We start from the raw sequence: 8,043 nt of genomic DNA on the forward strand, positions 1-8,043 counted from the left end.
AGCAACTACAGTAACAAGTCTGCAAAATTAATCAACCAGCATCATAACAGGATCAAATTCATACATAACAATATTACCCTCAAATGTAAATGGGGTAAACGCCCCAATTAAAAGACACAGAACGGCAAGCTGGATAAAAAGAGAAGACGCATCAGTATGCTGTATTCAAGAGAAACATCTCATGTGCAAAGACACACAGGCTCGAAATAATGGGATGGAGGAAATTATACCAAACAAATGGAAAGCAGTAAAAAGCAGGGGTGGGAACCCTAGTTTCTGACAAAATAGACTTTAAACCAACAAAGGTCAACAATGACAAAGAAGGGCATTACATAATAGTAAATGGTTCAATTCAACAAGAAGAGCTAGCTATCCTAAATATATATGAACCCAATACAGGAGCACCCAGATTCATAAAACAAGTTCTTAAAGACCCACAAAGAGACTTAGACCCCCACGAAATAACAGTGGGAGACTTTAATACCCTGCTGTCAGTATAAGACAGATCATTGAGACAGAAAATTAACAAAGATATTCAGGACTTAGACTTAGTTCTGGACCAAGTGGACCTGATAGGTATCTACAGAACTCTCCACCCAAAAACAACAGAAAATACATTTTTTTCAGCAGCACATGGCACTTACTCTAAAATTGATCACATGATTGGAAGTACACTTCTCAGCAAATGCAAAACAACTGAAATCATAACAGTCTCTCAGAGCACTCAAGATTAAGAGTTGAGTGAATTGAAACCCACTCAAAACCACACAACTACATGGAAACTGAACAACCTGCTCCTGAAAGACTCCTGGGTAAATAATGAAATTAAGGCAGAAATCAAGAAGTTCTTTGAAACTAATGAGAACAAGGGGACAATGTACCAGAATCTGAGATGCAGCTAAAGCAGTGTTAAGAGAAAAATGTATAACACTGAATGCCCACATCGAAAAGCTAGAAAGATTTCAAATCGACACCCTAACATCACAACAAAAAGGCTAGAGAATCAAGAGTCAACAAACCTCAGAGCTAGCAGAAGACAGGAAATAACCAAGATGAGAGCAAAACTGAAGGAGACAGAGACATGAAAATCCCTTCAAAAATTCAATGAATCTGGGCGCAGTGGCTCACACCTGTAATCCCAGCACTTTGGGAGGCCGAGGCAGGTGGATCACGAGGTCAGGAGATCGAGATCATCCTGGCTAACTCGGTGAAACTCCGTGTCTACTAAAAAAATACAAAAAATTAGCCGGGTGTGGTGGTGGGCACCTGTAGTCCCAGTTACTCGGGAGGCTGAGGCAGGAGAATGGCATGAACCCAGGAGGCGGAGCTTGCAGTGAGCCGAGAGCTCACCAGGGCACTCCAGCCTGGGCAACAGAGCGAGATTCTGTCTCAAAAAAAAAAAAAAAAAAATTCAATGAATCCAGGAGTTGGTTTTTTATATATATATATTTAAAAGTCAATAAAATAGACCACTAGCTAGACTAATAAAGAAAAGAGAAAAGATTCAAATAAACACAATCAGAAATGGTAAGGGGGATACCACCACTGACCCCACAGAAATACAAACAAAAAACAAAAAACAAAAAAAACCCACCAGAGAATACTATAAACACCTCTATGCAAATAAACCAGAAAATCTAGAAGAAATGGATAAATTCCTGGAGATATATACCCTCCCAAGACTGAACCAGCAAGAGGTTGAATCCCTGAGCAGACCAATAACAATTTCTGAAATTGAGGTAGTAATAAACAGCCTACCAACCAAAAAAATTTCAGGACCAGATGGATTTATAGCTGAATTCTACCAGAGGTACAAAGGGGAGCTGGTACTATTTCTTCCGAAACTATTCCAAACAATTGAAAAGGAGGGACTCCTCCCTAATTCATGTTATGAGGCCAGCATCATCCTGATACCAAAACCTGGCAGAGATGCAACAAGAAAAGAAAACTTTAGGCCAATATTCCTGATGAACATAGATGCAAAAATCCTCAATAAAATACTAGCAAACCGAATCCATACACAAATCAATAAACGTAATTCATCACATAACCAGAACTAAAGGGAAAAAAAGCACATGACTATCTCAATAGATGCAGAAAAGGCCTTCGATAAAATTCAACACCCCTTCATGTTAAAAACTCTCAACAAACTAGGTATTGAAGGAACACACCTCAAAATAATAAGAGCCATTTATGACAAACACACAGCCAATATCATACTGAATGGACAAAAGCTGGAAGCATTTCTCTTGAAAACCAGAACAAGACAAGAATACCCTCACTCACCACTTTCATTCCACATAGTATTAGAAGTTCTGGCCAGGGCAATCAGGCAAGAGAAAGTAATAAAGCGTATTCAAATAGGAAGAGAGGAAGTTGAATTATCCTTGTATGCAGATAACATGATCCTATACCTAGAAAACCCCATCAATACAGCCCAAAATCTTCTTAAGCTGATAAGCACCTTCAGAAAGTCTCAGGATAAAAAATCAATGTGCAGAAATCACAAGCATTCATATATACCAACAACAAACAAGCAGAGAGCCAAATCATGAATGAATTCCCATTTTCAATTGCCACAAAGAGAAGAAAATACTTAGGAATACAGCTAACAAGGGAAGTGAAGGACCTCTTTGAGGAGAACTACAAACTACTGCTCAAGGAAATCAGAGAGGAAATGAGTAGATGGAAAAACATTCTATGCTCAAGGATAGGAAGAATCAATATTGTGAAAATGGCCATACTGCCCAAAGCAATTTATAGATTCAGTGCTATTCCCGTTAAACTACCATTGACATTCTTCACAGAATTAGAAGAAACAATTTTAAAATTCATATGGAACTGAAAAAGAGCTTGTATAGCTGGGAAAGTCCTAAGTAAAAAGAACAAAGCCAGAGGCATCATGCTACCTGACTTCAAACTATACTATAAGGCTACAGTAACCAAAACAGCATGATGCTGGCACAAAAACAGGCACATAGACCAATAGAACAGAATACAGAACTCAGAAATAAAACTGCACATCTACAACCATCTGATCTTTGACAAACCTGACAAAAACAAGCAATGGGGAAAGGATTCCCCATTTAACAAATGGTGCTGGCAGAACTGGCTAGCCAAAAATTGAAAATGGACCCCTTCCTTACACCATATACAAAAATTAACTCAAAATGGATTAAATACTTAAATGTAAAACCCAAAACTATAAAAACCCTAGAAGAAGAAAATCTGGGCAATACCATTCAGGACATAGGGATGGGCAAAGATTTCATGACAAAAATGTCAAAAGCAACTGCAACAAAAGCAAAAGTTGACAAATGGGATCTAATAAAACTAAAGAGCTTCTGCACAGCAAAATAAACTATCATCAGAATGAACAGACAACCTACAGAATGGGAGGAAATTTTTGCAGTCCATCCATCTGACAAAGGTCTAATATCCAGAATCGATAAGAAACTAAAATTTACAAGAAAAAACTAAACAACCCCATTAAAAAGTGGGCAAAGGAAATGAACAGACAATTTTCAAAAGAAGACACAAATGTGGCCAAAAAACATATGAAAAAAAAGCTCAACATCACTGATCATTAGAGAAATGCAAATCAAAATCACAATGAGATACCATCTTACACCAGTCAGATTGACTATTATTAACAAGTCAAGAAACAACAGATCCTGGTGAGACTGCAGAAGAATAGGAATGCTTTTACATTGTTGTTGGGAATGTAAATTCATTCAAGCATTGTGGAAGATAGGGTGGCGATTCCCCAAAGACCTAGAATCAGAAATACCATTTGACCCAACGATCACATTATTAGGTGTATACCCAAAGGAATATAAATCATTCTATTATAAAGATGCATGCACATGTATGTTCACTGCAGCAATATTCACAATAGCAAAGATGTGGAATCAACCCAAATGCCCATCAGTGATGGACTGGGTAAAGAAAATTTGGTACATGTACACCATGGAATACTATGCAGCCATAAAAAAGGAATGAGATCATGTCCTTTGCAGGGACATGCATGAAGCAGGAAGCCATTATCCTCAGGAAACTAATGCAGAGAGATAAAACCCAACACTGCATGTTCTCACTTATAAGTAGGAGCTGAACAATGAGAACACATGGACACAGAGAGGGGAACAACACACACTGGGGCCTTTTGCGGGAGGGCAGCAAGCAGGCAGACCATTAGAAAAATGAGTTAATGCATGCCAGGCTTAATAGCTAGGTGATGGGTTGATAGATGCAGCAACCCACCATGGCACACATTTACCTATGTAACAAACCTGCACATTCTGCACATGAACCCTGGAACTTAAAAAATAAAATAAAATAATTCTGAACCAACTGGGCCTTACTGACATTTACAGAACAATTCACACAATAACAGAAGAATACACATTCTCTTCAAGTACACATAGAATATTTATCAAGATAGACCATATTCTGGACCATAAATGAAGTCTCAATAAATTAAAAGGATTCAAGTTACACGAAGTATATTCTCTGGTTACAATGTAATTAAATTAGAAATCAATAACTGGAAAATCCCCAAATACTTGAGAACTACACAGCATACATCTAAATAACTAACTCTTGGATCAAAGAACAAACTCAAAGAGAAATCAGTAAGTAATTTCAAACTGAAGAAAAATGAAAACGCAACACATCAAAATTGTGAGATATAGCTAAAGTAGTATTAGAGGGGAATTTACAGTACTAAAATGCCTATATTAGAAGAGAAGAAAGGTCTCAAATCAATGGCCTCAGTTTCTACTTTAAGTGACCAGAAAAAGTAGAGTGGCTTAAACACCAAGTAAACAAAAGAAATAATAAATATAAAGAGAGAAACAAAGGAAATAGAAAACAGTGAAACAATAAAGAAAATCATAAGACTAAATGCTAGTTCATTGAGATGGTCAATAAAATTGATAACCCTCTAGGCAGAAAAATTTTTAAAAAGAGAGAGGAGTAGACACAATTGGTAACATCAGGAATGAGAGAGGTTAAGTCATCAGATACTCTACAAATGTCAAAAGAATAATAAGAAACTGATTAACATGGCTGCGGTAAACCAGTTACTCACATATATTGCTGGTGGCAGTAAATACTTATAGTACCCCTTTGGAGGGAAATTTGAGAATACCTAATGAAACTACACACATGCACTTACTATTTGACCTACCAGCACCAGACCTAGGAATCTGTGAAGATACACATCCAAACATACACAAATACTGTATATTTTCACAAGGTTATTCCTTCTAGTATTATTTGTAATAGCTTAATATTAGAAACAAATGTCCACTCATAGGAAAGTGAGTAAATAAATTATGGTAGTGACACGATAAAGCACAATGCAGCTGTAAAAAATAATGTGGAACTCATTTATGAGTTGGCTTCAAATCTGTAAAATGCAAAAAATATAGAGGTTAATAGGACTAATATAATTTATTTTTTCTAATATATTGTCCTAAAAGATTTTGGTATCATGTGGTTATCTCATAGATCTGAGCTATGACCAAAAGGGTTCAACACCAACTAGGAGGTGTCACCAAGAATAGGTGCAAATTACCAAGTCTAAAGCATTGGCCATAAAATTGCAACAAGGAAGAGAGCAAAGGGTCTACAGAGGGCAATCTGTAAGACAGTCTCTGTAGGTGGTTCTCAGAAAGACCCTTTCCCTGACTTTAGGAGGAGAGGGCATCAGATGGAGCAGCAACCCTTGTCATTAGATGAAAGGGAACTGTTGAGAGCACAGTTCGAGACTGGCTCCTTTCAGGACCTCATATCCAGGGCAGATCCTCAGGATGCTGCTGCCTGAGGTTGAGATCCAGAAATTGACCTGGGGGTTGAGGATGCTGCTACCTGAGGTTCAGATCCAGAAGTTGACTTGGAGGTTCAGAAACACAGAGTATCCCAACGAAAATTCCTACATGAAGAACCCAAAGCATTTAGGTTACCTCCTCTTGAGTCTCTGTTTCCTCCTTTCTTCCCTAGAGCTGAAAACTGAGGTTCATTCCTCCCTTGGATTCCCAGCCACCTAGAGCCTTGGAGCAAAAGGCGGATGTCCATGTTCCCCCTCCCCACCTAAGACATGATTAGAGGGTTGGAACTTTCAGCCTCACCCCTTGACCTCCAAGGAGAGGATAGGGGCTGAAGATTGAGCTAATCACCAATGGTCAGTGATTTCATCAATCACGCCTATGTAATGAAACCTCTATAAAAACCCCAAATGTCTGAGAGGTTCCAGGTTGGTGAACTCATTCATATTCTGGGAAGGTGGTGTACACCAAATCCACATGGATGGCAGCTTCTGCATTTGGGACCCTTCTGGACCTTGCCATAATGTACCTCTTCATCTGACTTTTAATTTATATTCTTTATAATGAACCAATAATAGGAAGTAGTGTTTCCCTGAGTTCAGTGGGCCCCAATAGCAAATTATTGAACCTGAGGAGGGGGTTGTGGAAACTCCCAACTGGGAGCTAAGTCAGACAGAAGTGTGGGTAACGTGGAGATCCATTACTTGTGATTGCTGTCTGAAGTGGGGGAGGGCAGTCTTATGGGAATGAGCCCTTAACCAGAGAAGTCTGCACTAACTCTGGGTAGTGTCAGAATTGAATTAAACTGTAGGATACCTAACTGGTGTCCTCAAAGAATAGGAGAATTGCTTGGTGTGAAAAATCCACACATTCTGTGCCAGAAGTATTGTGGGTAGAGGAACCACTTTCTTTCACTTGGTACCCAGTGGATGCATGGGGCAGGGGGAAAGGAGGATACTCAATGTGAAAGAGGACAAGGACTTACCATGGGGTTGCTACCTGTGATGGGACCAAAGAAACACATCCTAAGGAATGAGCAGAGATCACAACACAAGAGGGCAAAGGGTATGCAGAGGGGAACTTAGGAGACTATCCATGAAGCAGTTTCTGTAGGTGCTCCCCAGAAAGACCCTCCTCTGAGGCCCAAGACAGCAGGGAGAGAGAGTGTCACATGGAGCAGCAACCCACTTTGTGTCCCTCAATGGGAATGAGATTCTGCTGCATGGGGCTGAGACCCAGGAATCCCGTCGAGAAGCTTGGAGTATCCTAATGAGAAATCCTAGGTGAATGGCTCACAGCATCTAGGTTTCCTCTCCTCGAGTCTATGTCTTCTCCTCCTTTTCCTAGAACTGCCAGGATTGAGGTTCATTCCTCTCTTGCATCCCCAGTCAGCTGGAGCCTTGCAGTAAAAGGCAGATGTATGTGTTCCCTTCTCCTGCCCTCCTCCACCCTCTGCCAGTTTTAAGCTGGTATTAGCCATCCCCACTGCCTGAATACTGCCAGTAAGCAGACAGACAGACAGACAGACAGACAGAGAGCAGAGTGCCTACTTGGTGGGAGGAAGACGGCAGTAGCAAAGCCGATGGTTCCCATCCCCACCCTTACCTTTCCTGATCCAGTACCACAGGTGTTCACGAATTGTCACTTCACCATTTCCCCTCTCTGGGTTCCCCTGAAGCCAACTCCATCCGTATGCCCACCTCCCCCACCCGCACATAGAAACACCGGGCGCTGGGCTGGGAGCCCTGGGATGTTCAAAAGGCAGGAGGTAGCCGGCAGATCCGAGGCATTACCTGCACCCGCATCTAGTCTCAGTCACCGCCTCTCAGGGATGGCATGTGCCGTCCTTGCACCCACCTCCTCCAATAGCAACAGCTGCTTCTCTTCACGAACGCCTTGGGCAGGTAGAGTCTCTGCTTCTTGAGCTCCTGGACAAAAGACAGACTGTCTAAGACGCTCGCGGTTGGCCGAGGGATAGTTTCCTCTACCAAAAAATACTGTAATTCTGGTCGCCTGAGAAATTAGTTTTCAGGCCAATGAAGCATGGCGAGACACCTACCTACCTTAACATCCCGCCGTTCCCCCCAGCCTTCCGCTCTGCGGAGCACAAGTGTCGTCCGCCTTTCCTGTACTTTCTGGGTGTAAGAAAACACTCTTCTAGGCCAGCCCAACCCAGAGCCTGGTCACATGACCCACCGTCAGCCCCCCCCCC

The 8,043-nt window shown here is 41.0% G+C and overlaps 2 protein-coding genes across 2 annotated transcripts in view; both read right to left on the bottom strand.

Moving 5' to 3' along the window:
• Positions 1 to 7,765, bottom strand: part of BHLHB9 (basic helix-loop-helix domain containing, class B, 9) — a 97,608-nt gene extending 89,843 nt beyond the window's left edge. The window contains exon 1 of the mRNA XM_011967732.1: positions 7,689 to 7,765. The gene's annotated coding sequence lies outside the window, so the exon portion shown is untranslated. The remainder of the gene's footprint in view (positions 1 to 7,688) is intronic.
• The window catches only part of GPRASP2 (G protein-coupled receptor associated sorting protein 2), a 51,477-nt gene extending 43,495 nt beyond the window's left edge, over positions 1 to 7,982 (bottom strand). The window contains exons 1-2 of the mRNA XM_011967719.1: positions 7,895 to 7,982; positions 7,689 to 7,759 (exon numbers count right to left, since the gene is read on the bottom strand). The gene's annotated coding sequence lies outside the window, so the exon portion shown is untranslated. The remainder of the gene's footprint in view (positions 1 to 7,688; positions 7,760 to 7,894) is intronic.
• Between the last annotated feature and the right edge of the window lie 61 nt (positions 7,983 to 8,043).

This window comes from Mandrillus leucophaeus, unplaced genomic scaffold (genome assembly GCF_000951045.1).
Source record: "Mandrillus leucophaeus isolate KB7577 unplaced genomic scaffold, Mleu.le_1.0 Scaffold809, whole genome shotgun sequence".
Lineage (NCBI taxonomy): Eukaryota > Metazoa > Chordata > Mammalia > Primates > Cercopithecidae > Mandrillus > Mandrillus leucophaeus.